General features: G+C 34.3%; 1 pseudogene; it reads left to right on the forward strand.

Annotated features, from left to right (window-relative positions):
* Positions 1 to 10,461: 10,461 nt before the first annotated feature.
* LOC136070237 (uncharacterized) overlaps positions 10,462 to 16,956 on the forward strand; it is a 7,541-nt pseudogene continuing 1,046 nt past the window's right edge.

Consider the following 16,956-nt stretch of genomic DNA (forward strand, 5'->3'; position numbering starts at 1 on the left):
TTTTTCTCAACATAAAAACAGATCTGAATCGTTTCTAGATGTGGATCTGAATTTTTCTCAAAACGAAAATAGATCTGCATCTTTTCTAAATGCAAATCTAAATTTTTCTCTATACAAAAACAGATCTGTATCTTTCTTAGATGTAAATCTGAATTTTTCTCAAACAAAAAGAGATTTGCATCTTTATGAGATGTAGATCTAAATTTTTCTCAAATCAAAACTGATTTGTATCTTTCTTAAGATACAAATTTGATTTTTTAATACATGCAAATTGTTGAAATAAATAAAGAGATCATGTACTACTATTTTTGTGTTTTTTTTTTAATTCATGATTGCATAAATTCATATTATGAGTGAAACTCTCTTTTTAAAAAAATATTTTTCATTCTTTTTAAAACATATAAAAATAGATCTGATTTTTTTTGTTATTAAAACCCATTATTTTTACATCACAAAACATATCGAAATTTTTATCTCCAAAAACCACTTTTTCAAAATACTACAAAACATGTCTGATTTTTTTGTCGTTAAAAACCATTTTTTTTATCACCAAAACAGATTTGATTTTTTTAAAACATAAGAAGAGACTTCATTCATAAATAAATTTGTGTGATTTAATTTTAGTATCACATGTTCAACATATCATTCATGACATGCATAAAAAAGTAAATTGGTCACAAGAGTCTAGAAGACCAAACTCTGTCTGGATGAAATGAGTGTCTAACACCTTCCCATTTCGTAACCTAGCCTCCGAATTTAGGTTTTTTTTTAAGTAGATCTAGCCTTGTCTTTATTTTTATTTTTTTAGTAGAATGTAACTAGGACAACAAGCCATGTGTTTTTGGTAGATTGTAACTAAGACCCAAAGCAATGTAATTTTCAATTTTCCAATTATGTAATTTTTGTTCAATCAATGAAGAGAACGATTCAGTTATGTACTTAGTTTTTCTTTTTCTTTTTTATAAAAAAAATAAAATAAAAAATAAGTGGTGACTCCATACCACTTACCCAAAAAGAAAGGTGCCCTAAAAGGTACCCGAATCTCTTTTTTGAGAGCCGCTTTTTTTCGAGGTCTCTTACAACAGGCTACCCTGAAAACCGGTAATATCCATTGAAAATGGTGAAATTAATGGGAGTGATAATCTACAAAATGTGGATGTTCAAGAAGTTAGGGTACAAGTTCCACTACCTACAATTTCAAATGAAATTGTTGTTCCAACAATTTTTGAACTGCCAAACAATGTTGAACAACGAATTAATGAACCATTACCCCATAATGAGATGCTCACAAATGAATGTGTGGTAGAAGAACCACAAGAAGTAGCAATAAAAAGATCTCTACGAGAAAGAAAGTCTGTAATTTCTAATGATTTTATGGTTTATCTATATGAATCTAATTTTGATATAGGAATAAGTAAGGATCTGGTTTCATTTTCACAAGCCATAAAAAGTATTGATTCTATCAAATGGATGGATGCATGAAGGATGAAATGAAATTAATGAACCAAAATAAAGTCTGGGATCTCGACAAATTGCCTGGAGGATACAAGAAAGTTGGTAGTAAGTGGGTCTTTAAGACCAATCATGACTCTAAGGGCAATATCGAACGATTTAAAGCTAGACTTATGGCCAAAGGTTTCACTCAAAAAGAAAGCATTGATTACCAAGAGACCTCTCCCCCGTATCCAAGAATGACTCACATAGAATCATTTTGGCATTGGTAGCTCATTATGATTTGGAGTTGCACCAAATGGATGTAAAAACTGCTTTCTTGAGTGGGAGTTTAGAAGAGGATTTCTATATGGATCAACCTAAAGGTTTCTCCATTAAAAGTAAGGAACACTTAGCTCGCAAACTTAAGAAATCAATATACGGACTTAAACAAGCTTCCCGACAATGGTATCTTAAGTTTAATGACACCATTACATCTTTTGGATTTAAGGAAAACACTGTTGATCGGTGTATTTATTTGAAGGTTAGTGGGAGTAATTTTATATATTTTTAATTTTGTATGTTGATGATATTTTTCTTGCTAGTAGTGATCTTGGCTTATTACATGAAACCAAGAAGTTTTTCTCCAAGAAATTTGAAATGAAAGATATGGGTGGGGCAACTTATGTGATAGGAATTGAAATATTCAGAGATAGATCACGTGGACTATTAGGATTGTCTCTAAAAGCATATATTGAAAGAGTTCTAGAGAGATTCAATATGGAGAAATGTTTTGCTGGGTTGCCCCAATTCAAAAAGGGGACAAATTTAGCCTTATGCAATGCCCACAAAATGAATGTGAATGAAAAAAAACGGAAGGAATTCCTTATGCTTCTGCAGTAGGAAATTTAATGTATGCCCAAACATGCAGAAGGCCCAACATCAGCTTTGCAGTTGGTATGCTAGGAAGATACCAAAACAATCCAGGATTGGATGATTGGAAAGCTACAAAGAAAGTGATGAGGTACTTGCAAGGCACAAAGGATTACATGCTCACATTTAAGAGATCTGATAATCCTAAGGTCATTGGTTACTCAGATTCAGATTTTACTGGATGCATTGATAATAGAAAGTCCACTTTTGGTTATTTGTTCATGTTAGCGGGAGGAGCAATATCATGGAAAGGCAAACTATCAATGTTACATCCACTATGCAAGTTGAATTTGCGGAATTTTATCTCAGGACCTGGAATTGTTAACTCTATTTCCAAGCCACTGAGAATTTATTGTGATAATTCTACAGCTGTGTTTTTCTCTAAAAACAATTAGTATTCTAATGGTACGAAACACATTGATTTGAAATACCTTATTGTTAAGGAAGAAGTTCGAAAACAACGAGTGTCAATAGAACACATAAGCACACAACTTATGATTTCAGATCCATTGACAAAGGGTTACCTCCTAAAACATTTAAGGATCGAATGAGTCTTAAACGTAGAATATGATGGTTGTTATTTTAATGTTACTCTATGCTTTTGACACTTGGAGATCTCATTATATGTATTTTTTTATTATTCCTATTGTATTTTATTTACATATGTATATGATAATGAATGAATAATAACAAGAATAGTCTCTAACAAAAGAGATATTATTGTTGGATCTTTTGAGTCAGTTCTCATTGATAGACTATATTAAGCAGGTTGCTAGTGTTGTTGTCCATGGAATGGACTATGTTGTATAATTGATATGGAACTACCATGACTCGCATTAGTGGGTTATTTAATTATAGTTTTATGATGACCAATTTTAAGTAAGAAGATATGTACCATTGTGCACCTAATAGTTTGAAAGCTCGAAAAAAAAAAAAAAAAAAAAAAAAAAAAAAAAAAAAAAAAAACACTTCAAGAATGTTACAAAGCCAATATTTCCAAAACATGATCAATCACACAATGCCCCCAAAATTTCAAAATAACCAAATGACAAATATCTCACCATGGAACTTTCAAATGAAACATGCAACAATATTTTTCCAAGCAAAGAAACCAAAGAAAAACAAACCTTGGTGTCCACATGACAATATGGAGGCACTGTATCATATCTCTGCATCATAGCCTGCACTGCATCATAGCACCCTATGCATCACAACTTGCACTACATCACAGCACCCTTTGCATCACAACCTGTACTTCATCCCAGCACCAGCACCCTTTTATTATACAACATACAAACTAGCACCCTCTTATTATACAACATACAAACCAGCACCCTTATTATACAACATACAAACTATGGCTAACATAGAGGAGGACCTTTGATCGACATCAATAATTCTGGATAATCAAAGTATAAGAGGACCTTTGATCATCATCTCAACATTCCAAATTATCAAAGTAGAAGAAAACCTTTGATCGTCATCCCAAATAACTTCATTTTCAAGATTAGGATTGGAAAGTTTCCTGGTCACCCCACTTGTTAAGAATTATTTCCAAAATCATCAATTACCAGCTAAGTCCAGTATTTTCATTATTTTTTGTCATAAGATAAGGCTAGTTCTATGTTCCAAGATTTTAGGTTCAAGGGCTAAGTAATCTTTGAAAATTCAACCTCAATTAAATCATGGTCGCTAAAATCAGTGTCTTTGTTTTACATTGACATTCACTTTTCAAGCTCTGTCAATGAGGGGCATTCTGTAGACACTCAATTTTGCACCCATAATTTAATCAAGGAGAATGACTTGAATGACCATACATGTACCTCAAAAATCATGATTGCATCACATGCATCAATTGGTTCTTGCATTACATGCATCAACTTGTCTTTGCATTGCACGCATTATATTCATTACATATCATAAAAATGATCTTGAGATTCTAACAGTCACAGTAGTTTTCCTGGTTTCCAAATCGGACCGTCAGATCGAAATATATCGCATGATCAAGTTTACATGGTCAGCATGCATTACATCTAGGTAAGGTCGAACATACATGATTAGTTTAAATTAATTCTAATTGGTTAAGCCATTAAAATTAATTAAATAATTTTGTGATTAGTTGAAAATTAGTGTTTAAGATAGGATTGCATGCATAGGAATAAAAGGGATGATTAGATAACAATAAAATTATGGATAATCTGAACTGTATTAAAATTTATTTTAAGGTATTTATCTACAAGATAATTGTTCTTAAATGGCCTGAATTATCCAAAAAAGAGATGAAAAATCATAGACGAAAGATGAAAACGCGTCTAGGTACAAGGACTGGCCAAAAAACCCTAGAAGAGGAGTCCAAACGGCACCCGAACATGAAAAAACGTTTAGAGTCCATAGGGCAATTCGACTAAAAGGGCCAAATTTTCCTTGGCTGGGCTTTGGCCCAATGGCCTTTGGGTGAGGCACACCCTTTTCGATCTTTTCGCTAAAGGATGCATCCGAATTCAAACCCTAATCATCTGTACCTATTTTTTAGAGCCCTCTGACCACTATAAATAGAGACTGAATCTCATAATTAAGCATTTTTTTTTCACACTCTGAGAGGCATACATTTTAGGCTCTCAAATTGCCCATATTTTATGATCCCTTCTCTGGGTGTTGCTGCTTAAATTAGGGTTTTTAGGTTTCAAAGAGAATTGCATAAATTTCTTTGAACCCTAAAACATCCTCTCAAGAACAAAGAGTGCTCACGTAAGAGGCTGTTTCTTATCCCTTTTTTCTTATGATGTGATGATGCATGTTATATCTTTTTCTTTGTCAAATGTCCATAACATGAATTATTAATTATTGTTTTGTTTACAGCATGATTGTTTTTTTTTTTTTATGTGATTGCTATAATCTCTTTCTTGAATGTCAATATTCTGCATGTGAATAACTTTTTTTATTATTATTATTAAAACAAAACAGGTCTACATCTATCTTAGATGTAGATCTGGATTTTTCTCAACATAAAAACAGATCTGAATCGTTTCTAGATGTGGATCTGAATTTTTCTCAAAACGAAAATAGATCTGCATCTTTTCTAAATGCAAATCTAAATTTTTCTCTATACAAAAACAGATCTGTATCTTTCTTAGATGTAAATCTGAATTTTTCTCAAACAAAAAGAGATTTGCATCTACAGCTGTGTTTTTCTCTAAAAACAATTAGTATTCTAATGGTACGAAAGACATTGATTTGAAATACCTTACTGTTAAGGAAGAAGTTCGAAAACAACGAGTGTCAATAGAACACATAAGCACACAACTTATGATTTCAGATCCATTGACAAAGGGTTACCTCCTAAAACATTTAAGGATCGAATGAGTCTTAAACATAGAATATGATGGTTGTTATTTTAATGTTACTCTATGCTTTTGACACTTGGAGATCTCATTATATGTATTTTTTTATTATTCCTATTGTATTTTATTTACATATGTATATGATAATGAATGAATAATAACAAGAATAGTCTCTAACAAAAGAGATATTATTGTTGGATCTTTTGAGTCAGTTCTCATTGATAGACTATATTAAGCAGGTTGCTAGTGTTGTTGTCCATGGAATGGACTATGTTGTATAATTGATATGGAACTACCATGACTCGCATTAGTGGGTTATTTAATTATAGTTTTATGATGACCAATTTTAAGTAAGAAGATATGTACCATTGTGCACCTAATAGTTTGAAAGCTCGAAAATGTGTTGAAAACACATGAGTTGTTTAGACCCCCAAATTAAAGTTACGGCTTGGTTGATTTTACACTAACTTAATACTAAGTGCGGAATAGTGTAAGCACAAGCATATGGGCTAAACAACTACTCTAATCCATATTTAAAGCAACCCAGCAGTAAAAATGAAATGAACAAGAGTAGGGAAGAGAGATGCAAATATAGATAACACCAAGACATGTTCTCGAAGAGGAAACCGAAGAACTCGGCGAAAAACCTCTCCGTTGCCCTCCAAGCAAAAATCAATCCACTAGACAATCAGTTGGGATACAAGGGTGAGCAAGAGACCCTCCAAGCCTAATCTACCCTCTGTACCTAAGCCCTCCAAGCTCCTACTCCAATAAGGCTTCTCGGAACCATGTCTTATCTAGTTCTCCGGATCCCGCAACAAGCTCCATGTTGCATTTGCCATCCTTGGCTTCTTCCAATGCTTCCCAACAACTCCAAAACACTCTCTACACTCTGAATAGGTGTGGGTTGTATTTAGGTACAAATCTCCTCTCAAGGTATATCAATGGGAGAGGGATGGAGAAGAGGCTATAATGATTTCTCACTAAGGATGAGTAGCTCTCTCTCAAAAAGATGGGTGTGTGTTGTAGAAAACTTATCTAGGGTTTTTCTCTCTAAATGGCCTCTCATACATTTATGGATAATGAGGGTATATATAGCATGGGTGAAGGGTAAGAAAGTCACTCTAAAAAATTCTTCAGGCAGAAAATTTCGCGACTACCTCACGGGAAGACCTTACTCACGAGACATTCGCGAAAACGACATCCTAGCACGACTCTACAGCTTCCAGTCATGTGCTTCTCACATGGCTCTGTCGCGAGTTAGCTTCCAGCGAGACACTTGTGAGATCCACTGATTCTTCATTTAAGCTTGAGTCTTCTCCAACTTGATACTAAACCCAATACAATAAAATCCCACAAAATACAAGGAACAAAATTAAAGCAATTACAACACTTTTTGTTATAGAATAAAGCCAACATAAAACATAGTTGTAAATCATAACTTTAAATAGTTAATATTATTAAGCCTTGACGTAAGTTATCATATGGGCCAATGAGAAGTTACATGTCCTTAAAACATTGGTTAATGGAGAAGTAAGTTTCCTAAGTAACTCTAACTTTGATGGGCAAGTGGAGGTTATAGATACAAGAAATGTGGTCCTCTCTCTACCTATAAAAGAGACATTTAGCTACCCCATCACATACACTGCATAGTTAAAGAGAAAAGAGGGTCAAGAGAGAGAAACCAATTCTATAAGAATTAAGTGCCTTTTATATTAAGATTTGATCTTAAGAAAAAGGTCAACAATGGATCATGGTAAGCTTTATAATTAATTTGTGTAGTATTAAAATCATGATAATTCAACATACTAGAATATTATATTATGGTTTTTATAATCTAACATAAAGAAAATATTTACAATTTTCACCCATGAGGAAAAATAATGGTGATACCATGCATAGAATTATGATTAATGTAAACGAACTCTACAACAATAAATAGAAGCAAGAATTTAAAGCAAAATTTTGTCGACAAGTTGCTGTTGTCACTAACTAGAAAGTGGCGTAGTTTTACTCTTAGAGACGAAGAAAAGATGATACATTAATAGAAAGAGGACTAATTGAAATTCATATTGAAAAAATTAATCCCTGCATGAGAACCACACTTACGAGTTGGTGAAACTATTTAAGGGCAAGAAAACTATTTGTTCGTTTAGACCCCTTAAACCAGATTGTTTAACCTAATTAATTAACCAAGTTGATTATTAGGTTTATTATTCATATTTAGGCTAAACAAGCATATATCATATCATGCATAAAAACAGAAAAGTAAATAATACTACAATATGATGACCTAGGAAAACCGATGAAACGAACCATTTCAAAGTAAAAACCTAGAATGGATTTGACCTAGCTATCCTCAAGGTAAAGTAAATCCATTATAAGAGAATTGAAGTTTCTTACAATCAAATTTAACCATAAATCTATTGCTACCTCCAGTAGTAACTTATTGACACGACCACATGCAAACTCCGAATCCACGGACTTCTTCTTTCCTTGAATTTACACCAACACAAGCAGCCCTGCTTATGACTTTGAGATCCCACTCAAAGGTTTAGCAACACACTCTCCAATTTGTGACTCCAAGAACACCCTTGAAGGTTTAAATAACCAGTAGTTGTTGATCTTGTTGCAACAACTTCAAATCTACCGGTTCTAATGATATGAGAATGATTTATGGTAGTGACTTTGAAAGAGGAAAGCACAATACCTTTTAGATCTCATAAGAGCACCTCCAAAATCTCTAAAAAGCTCTGAAAACGTAGTTAGGGTTTTCCTTTATATACTAGAAATGTTTCACTTGAAACCCAAAACGTTTAAGCAAAGTTTGGGCTGAAATAGAATTTTGCAGAAATTTCATGTCTGCGATTTTTGATCAGTCGAATCTAATTTTCAATCGGTTGGATTTCACTGAATTTGAACTCTCCTTTCTGCAGCTTGAATGTTCTTGTATTTTGACTTGTAGTACCTTGAGCACTGTCTAATAAACTCTATAGACTCTAAGATCAATACATAGACAAGTTTGTGTTCACAGTTTGCCAATTGTTGTAAACTTTTAGAATCTAACAAAAACACTAAAGAAATAAATGAGTGTTCATATTGAATTTTGAATCAAGGTATAAGCCATGATTGATTGTGAAGAGTTTTGGTTTTTTTTTTTTTTTTTTTTAAAAAAAAAACCGATTTTGATTTGAAGAGATTTTCTCACCCATGATAAATAAGAGATTGAATTTTTATTGCCATTTGTTTTAGAATTGTTTTGAGTTAATTTGGCTGGCAAGTTTGAATTTGGATATTGAAAATTTTGATGTGAAAAATGCTTTCCTCTGAGGTGACTTAGACGAAGAAATTTGTATGAAGCAACTGGAAGGTTTCAAGGTTAAACACATAGAGCATATGCTACGTGAGTTGAAAATGAGTTTATAGGGACTCAAGTAAGCACCGAGATCCAAGATAGTGGTATAAGAATTTGATTACTTTGTGGTTAAGGATAGGTATACCTGGAATACTTTTAATCGTTGTGTTTTGTAAAGAAATTTTCTGGTGAGTTTATCATGCTCTTACTTTATGTGGATGACATGTTAATTGTTGACGCTAATAAAATTGACATATTAAGGGAGTTTTGAAGTTTGAAAATCAGGTAACTTGCAATCTCAGTCGATACTCAATCAAGCAAAATTGCGAACTTGAGAGAGTTCTATTTCTCCTTTTCTTTGTTGTAATCATCCAATTAACCCTCTCATATATATCCTAAAACCCACAAAATAAAACACCTTGTTAGGTTCTAAGACTTTAGAAACTAAATGTATTAGAACTTCAATGTGTAATGTGTTGGCAAACCATGATCAAAACTTAAAGCCTAGATTTAGGCTGCTCCAAGTGTGTTTATGTGTGAAGTTGGAATCGAGTAATTGAAGAATTTATTGGACTAAATCTGCAAGGCTCAATCGATTGAAAATTAGTCTTAATTGATCGAACCTCATGTAGAATTTTTTTTCTGCAGAATTTCCAACTTAGCCCAAGCCCATATGACGTGTAGGGTTTTATGTTTTGCTTCAAGTATAAAAAGAAAAACCCTAGCCACATTTTAGAGGTTGTTGATGTGCTGTGTGTTGAATCTCTTGTGAGATCTAGAGGTTTTTACCTTCATACACACTTAGGGTTATCAAAATCAAGATTGATGTCAAGAACTTGGTGATCTCTTTGGTTGCTGTTTCAAGAGCTTAAAGAAAAACACAAGTAGCAGAACTTGTGGTTGCTGTGGATCAAGGAAAGAAGTAGTCCATGGACTCAGAGCTATCACGTGGTCATGGTAATAAGTTTTCTACTCGAGATAGCAATAGGATGTTAGTGGTCTAAGTCTTATAGTAAAACTTCAATTCTTTCATAGTGGATCTGTTTTACCTTGAGGATGGCTAGGTTAAATCCTCCCCAAGTTTTTTATCGATTTAGTTTTCCTAAGTTATCATATCATATGTTCTTTTTATTTCTACACTATTTACATGATATGATTTGAATGTGTTTAACCTAGATCTTATTAATGGACTTGTTAATTAACTTGGCTTAATATTAGGTTAAACAACTTGTGTTTAAGAGGTCTAAAAACGCAAAAGTGGTATCAGAGCGGGTTAGCTCTAGTATTTTGATCCTTTGATCTAAGAGTTGATCCTTGACCCCTGTTGTCACGGAACACGGTCACCCTCTTGTGATCCCACCTCACTTTGATGGGAACAACTATGCCTACTAGAACGTAAGGATGAAAGCATTCTTGAAATCTATTGATGAGAGAGTTTGGAATTCTGTTGAATATGGATGGGAGAAACCGACTACTCCTGTAAGCGAATGGAAAACTTCTCAGAAAGAAGAAGCCACTTTTAATAGCAAAGCCATGAATGCTATTTTTAATGCTGTTTCTATAGAGGAATTCAAGAGAATCTCAAATGTTGAGGTTGCTCATACTGCATGGAGAAAAACTCATTGTAGTTTTTAGTTACCTTCACCCTTTCAAATTGTAAATTGTTTTAGAGGAGTCCTAAGCCTTAAACACATAGAAACCTTGAGTGTTCTTGGTTAATGCTTGGTGCTAAGAATCATTAGATCAATCTCTAAACTTTCAAGAGGCCTTGGAGAGGCCAGGGAGACTTGGTCTTGTGGTTGGCGGCTCAATGTGTGAAACCAATGGCTAGCAAGGTGAGAAGATTGGTGTAATCAATTGTAGGCAGTGGAAAGTGCTAAGAATCATTAGATCAATCTCTAAACTTTCAAGAGGCCTTGGAGAGGCCAGGGAGACTTGGTCTTGTGGTTGGTGGCTCAATGTGTGAAACCAATGGCTAGCAAGGTGAGAAGATTGGTGTAATCAATTGTAGGCAATGGAGAGATTTTTGCTCAATTTTAGGTTTTTCTCTATGTAAAACATTTCATGGTGTTTCAATGATTGTGATTGTCTTGAGATTTGCTATTGTGTTTGTGTATATATGCATATATAAATTGGCTAATCAAATTAACAATTGTGCTTAAGTTAGTAATTAATTCAAAATTGTTATAAACTGTAATTTGGGGTTTGAGTGTGTAAATTCTCATGATCCTATTCATTCATTATTGAGAACTACCAAAGACTATATTTTTAGTTAATGGTGAATACTAAAATGTGAGGTATATATATACGATGAAACAAAATATTATGTTTTGAATTGGGAATTTTGTAAATATACCCGTCATAAGATCAATTCATAGGGACATATAAGCCCATATAAAATAAATTCCATGCAATTCATACAAGAAATGAAGAAAGGCCATAATCAACAACTTATAGAGATAAGTGAAGAAATAGAAAGAAAGGGACAAAGACCCATCTTGGTCCCCGAAATGGACCAATAGGATTATGCCGACTTCTCGATCATCTCATCTAGTCAAGTTGCTGGCAGTCCCATATTGGCCGTTGATTCACAAATAAATTTATGCCGACTGCATATCATGATCAAGATCAGAGAACGTTGAAGACTTTTTAAGTCCCAAGGCCATATATATACATATATATATATATATGCCAATGAAAACATGTTGATATTGATCATGAATAATGATGATCCTATATGTATGTATGTGTGTATATATATATATATATGTGTAGTTGTAATGGTCAAAGTTTGACCATCCATGGGACGGTGATGTAGGGTTTTAGTTGGTCAGGAGGAACAGTGGAGTGTAGGGGCCTCAGAGATTTGCGGCGTCGACAGTGTCTTCTTAGACATATCTTCCCAACTTGTTCGTGGAAATTGCACGTGGTACTATTTCTGGTATCTAATAAGCTTTGTCTTTGTGATCGATGGTTTTTAGCTTTTGCATTTCCTTTTGTCTGCTCCTAACACCTAAAGTCTTACAAAAGTTGAACTTTGGCTAAAAAAAAAAAAAGAAAAAGACAAATTAAGTGCTGCATTCATTGTACAATTTTTCAAGTGTACTGTACATCCCCCTTTTGAACAGAAGAATTATCTTATCATATATATATATATATACATATGCAACCACTTTTTAATTTGCTGTTGATGACACATTGTAAAATATTGAATCAATGTATATTTTATAGTTTCTTCTTTTTATTTTTCTTTTCTTAATACTATATTTTGAAAGTTCTGGTAGTATGTTATATTCTGGAATAGTTTTGGAAGGGTTAGAGCACCCACAGCAGATGTGGGATATGTGCCAAATGCTAAATATTTGGCACATATCCCACACCAAACCAAGTTTGACCTCATTTATCAGATGTTCTAAATGCCATATTTTTTGCAACATGCTACAGTAGAGTTACAAATTTGCAATGGTACAGTAAGCTATGGTATATGGATTTATTAATTTTTTATTCCTCTTTCACACTCATATCTCTTTCATCTTCTCCTTCTGCTATTCAATATTCACCGCCTCTATCTCCACTCTCCCATTCTCTTTCTTCTTCCCTCTTCCCTTTTGCTCTATTCTCTTCCCATTTATGAATATGAGCCACCACTGATTTCCTCTCTACCATCACTGATCTATATCCTTCACCGGGTTTTTTTCCCCTTTTGTTCGCTCTCTCCTCTTTGTTCTATCGATGTGGGCCTGGTTGTGGGTTTGGGTTGTGGTTGTGATTTTCAATTGTGGGTTTGGTTATGATTTTCGATTTTGATTGGCGTGGGCGTAGGTCTCTGGGTTATGGGTCTCTCCTCTCTGTTCTATATCCCGGTAAACTGACCGAGCCCTTTAATCTCATTAGAGAGTAGGCTCTTTGAGGTCACCAATTCTTGGTGCAAGAACTTTGTGGGTGGACTTCCGATTTCGTGAAAGAGGCCCTAAAGACTGGCTATCTCGAAACTGACGCTGACCAATCCTATGAATATGCAATAGATCGCTGATTCGCTATTCATTGTTCTTAGAGTCGCCGATTCGCTATTCGTTGTTCTCAAAGTCATCGATTCGCTGTTCTATCTCTAAAGGTTTCATCTATTCACCATACAGGTAAGTTCTCCGTCTTCTCTGTGATTCTCTCGACATTTCAGTGTCTACTTTTGATTCTCTCTATCTTCTTAGTTCATATGTGTTGTTTGCTGTGTTATGTATTTGTTTCATTAGTTCCAGCATTTAGGCTAAAACCACATGTACCAAAGATCTAATTCTAGCATTTAGAAATTAGAATGATAAAGAGTGAGGCATGGATTCACAAGTGTCTGTGTGAATCCACACCTCACGTATTAGGGGGCTCAACTCTCACATGTGCAAGTGTTTGATAAGGGCTCACATTTTGAGTTTGGCAAATTTTGCTAGAGAGATACATTGACAATGTTATTTAAAATGGGGAGACACCTACTTTTGTAGAGTTATGTCATTGCTCTTTTGGTTTTTATAATTCAAATAAACATTACTCAAGAACACAAAAGAACATCATTCCTCTAAGCTTCCAGAACCAAAGTAGAGAGGGTGAAACTATTTACAACAACAAAAAAAGAGGGCATTCGTAAGGAAAACTTACACAAAGCATGGGCTACAACCGCTATGCAATGCATTTTTAAACCCCTCCCCCTGCCCTCTTTTCCACCTTGAAAAAATTTCAAATCATTTTGGATCTTTTCATTTGTTTCAAGTCATTTCAGCCAATATTGGGCAGAATTTGAATGTAGGGCAAAATGCAATCTATTTATTTAAGATATAATAGTAACCCCCAAACAACATTGGAATACATTAGTAATGATATATTTTGTTGTAATTAACAAACCAGAACAAGCAGAGTCTCCATGACCCTCATATTTTGAAAGCCTAAACTTTTAATATCAAAACTACATGAGCTAATACGTTGATTTTTTTATTTTTGGGGGGCTCTCTTTGGACTACCTAAATTATTTTTATCTACATATCTATTTAGAGCATGGACTCAAGAAATTATTCATCATTCACTGATCTCGTACGGGGGAAATATTAATCTTGAGGATGAACTTTTCGGTGTATCTGAAAGTAGTCCCCTATTAGTCGAAGATTCTCCACTAAATGATAAAGTTGCCACTTCTAAGAAAAAACCAGCATGTGGTGTCAACTTCAATGCTGAGGAAGAAGCTGCTTGTAGCAGCATGGCTCAATACCAGTGTCAATCCTGTGTATGATAATGAGCAACATTTTATGGCAAAGTTGTAAAATACTTTACGGACCACAAGACTGATTCTACACGTAGTGTTGCATCCCTAACAACCCGATGGGGAACGATTAATAGGGAAACAGTTAAATTTCTTGGGTCCTTAACTAAAATTGAAGTAAAGAATGAAAGTGGAACCACGGCTCATGACAAGGTATAAATTTTGCAATGAGACGGATTACTTCCTTTCTTTCTTAAATCTCCGCCCTAGGTAAGATCCCCTTTAAGGCCCTACGGGGCACTTTCTATGAGATAGGAATAATTCCTTTATCCATCCCCTCCTGCGGTCCGATTTGAACCCCCGGTCTTTAATTTTTTTAGGTTTACAACACAAATGAATTGTTTGAAGAAACTAATTATGTTATATTTATTTAATTTTTTTTAGATTGAGAAAGCAAGGGAATTGTTTAAAGAAATTCATGGTTATGTTTTTCAATTTGAACATTGTTGGCTAATCTTGAAGGATTTTCCAAAGTGGGCAACTACTTTGCCTAGGGAAGATTCAAGAAAAGAAATGCCTCAAACTCCAGATTCAATAGATCAATGAAAGGGGGTTAATGGCATTATCGATTTCCAGAGGCCAATAGGTAGAAAAGCTAAAAAGGCTAATCGAAAGAGAAAAGATGATGGGAAAGATATTGCAACGGAATATTTGAAAAAGAAAATGAAAATTCTTGAAGAAGGTTGTGCAGCCAAAAAAGAGAAAGTACGTATCAAAGCGGAAAAGGTTCGCTTGCAAGAGTTGAAAGAGAATGAAAGAATTATGATGCTAGACACAAGTGGCATGAACAAAGACCAAAGAACTTTTTATGATGGACTCAAAAAGGAAATCCTTGCAAAACAAAGATCAAGTCATTCATTGGGTTGAGATGATGTTGGTGATGTCTTGTTTCAACCTTATTTTGGTAGCAACTAATTTTAGGCCGTGATATGTATTTTGTTGAATTTTTTGGGTGTAGCTGATTTTAGGCCTTGATATGTATTTTGTGATCTTAGCAAAAGGTCTTGACTCTTTTATTATGCGATTTAGTTGTAGATTCTGGTAGGCCACTGCCATGTAAGTAATCCTAACATTTTAAATGTAGTGTATTTTCTATGTTTGAATTTATATTACAAAAAAAAACATTTACAACTCTCCAGCTTTTGCAGATTTTTCTTCCTGCTATTTGCCAAGCAGATATGTGGTTGTTTAGCTTTGCATTATCTTGTATTTTGGTTTGTTTATTGCTGGGAATTTGTCCCTGACCTGCGTATATGGGTAGTCAATCTTGGTTGTGTAGTTAGATACTGTTATTTGGTTGTTGGGAGTTGTTTGCTCTATTGCAGCTGTGGCTGGTTTTCCAGCTTGTTGCTTAATAAAATTCACTTGATTATCAACATAAATAAATAAATAAATAAATGAAATGCAATGACAGTGTTCAAAGCTATGTCTGCTATATGTGATGTTATTTCTGTGTTTCAAAATGGATGGACTCAATAATCTATTGAGTATAATTTATGAAATATGGATGATTTCCTATTTCTAGTCCATTAAGTGGATCAACCTTATTCTGTTTCTTTGTTCTTTCAAATATACATGCCCTTTTGTTACATTTTGTAAGATCAATCACAATTTTACTTGGGGAAGTTTTTGCCATTTCCCCTTCTTGTTATGTGGTTTCTTGTATTCCATTTAACGGTCATATATCAATAACTTTATTTGTTTTTTAATACTTGAGAATCCATTCATTATCATATACTTGTGCTGTCGTTACTAAAAAATTGTTTGTGAAGATTTAGATGATTTATTTATGTGGCAGTTATTTCTTGTAATCTAAAATAAATAGTTAAATATGAGTATTATGTAGTTGGAGAGCTCAATGATGTGTAAACTTGCAAATTTGATATCTTAGAGAACAAGTCCCAAATTTAAATAGGCCTATATTGCCGTTTGGCTAGACTCACATTATAGATTATAGATTTTATATGATATGTGCTTATCCTTCTTTTATAAGATATTGCAATCAAACCTTCTTTTAAAGTTATTGATTTCATTTCATATTATGATAATGGCATCTATATTGATAATTGCTTTCTAATATTTTCTTATAGTTTATCTCCATGGATTGTTCTTTTTTATGTGAATTGCTTGATGATGACTCAGATGAAGATGAGATAATTATAAAACTTCTCACGGGTTCGACATCACAACGTAAGGAAATCGTACAGGCCCAGAAGCTCATAGGCCCACAGCGCCTATTGATAGAACGAGTGGCTAATTCCTTTGGTTGGATTATCATCCTTCCTCCCTGCTGGCTTCCCCAGAGCCATAGGTTGGTGACTTGGCCGTGCTAGTGGCTGCAATGGCCTCATCCTGGGCAACTAGTTGAGGCATATTCCACTTTAGTTATCCCAACGCTTCGCAACTAGTCTGATAGTGGAGTGAAGCTTAAAGAAATTCCATTCCTTTCCGTGCCGGTCAGCTAGGCCCACTAAGGCTAAGTGATAGAGTAAGGTGCGAAGCAAAGTCAGATGCTGATTGGGCTGGATGTCCAGATGACTTACGCAGCACTAGTGGGTACAGTGTCCATATGGGTTCTAATCTTGTCTCCTGGA

This window comes from Quercus suber, unplaced genomic scaffold (assembly GCF_002906115.3).
Source record: "Quercus suber isolate HL8 unplaced genomic scaffold, Cork oak 2.0 scaffold_220, whole genome shotgun sequence".
Classification (NCBI taxonomy): Eukaryota; Viridiplantae; Streptophyta; class Magnoliopsida; order Fagales; family Fagaceae; genus Quercus; species Quercus suber.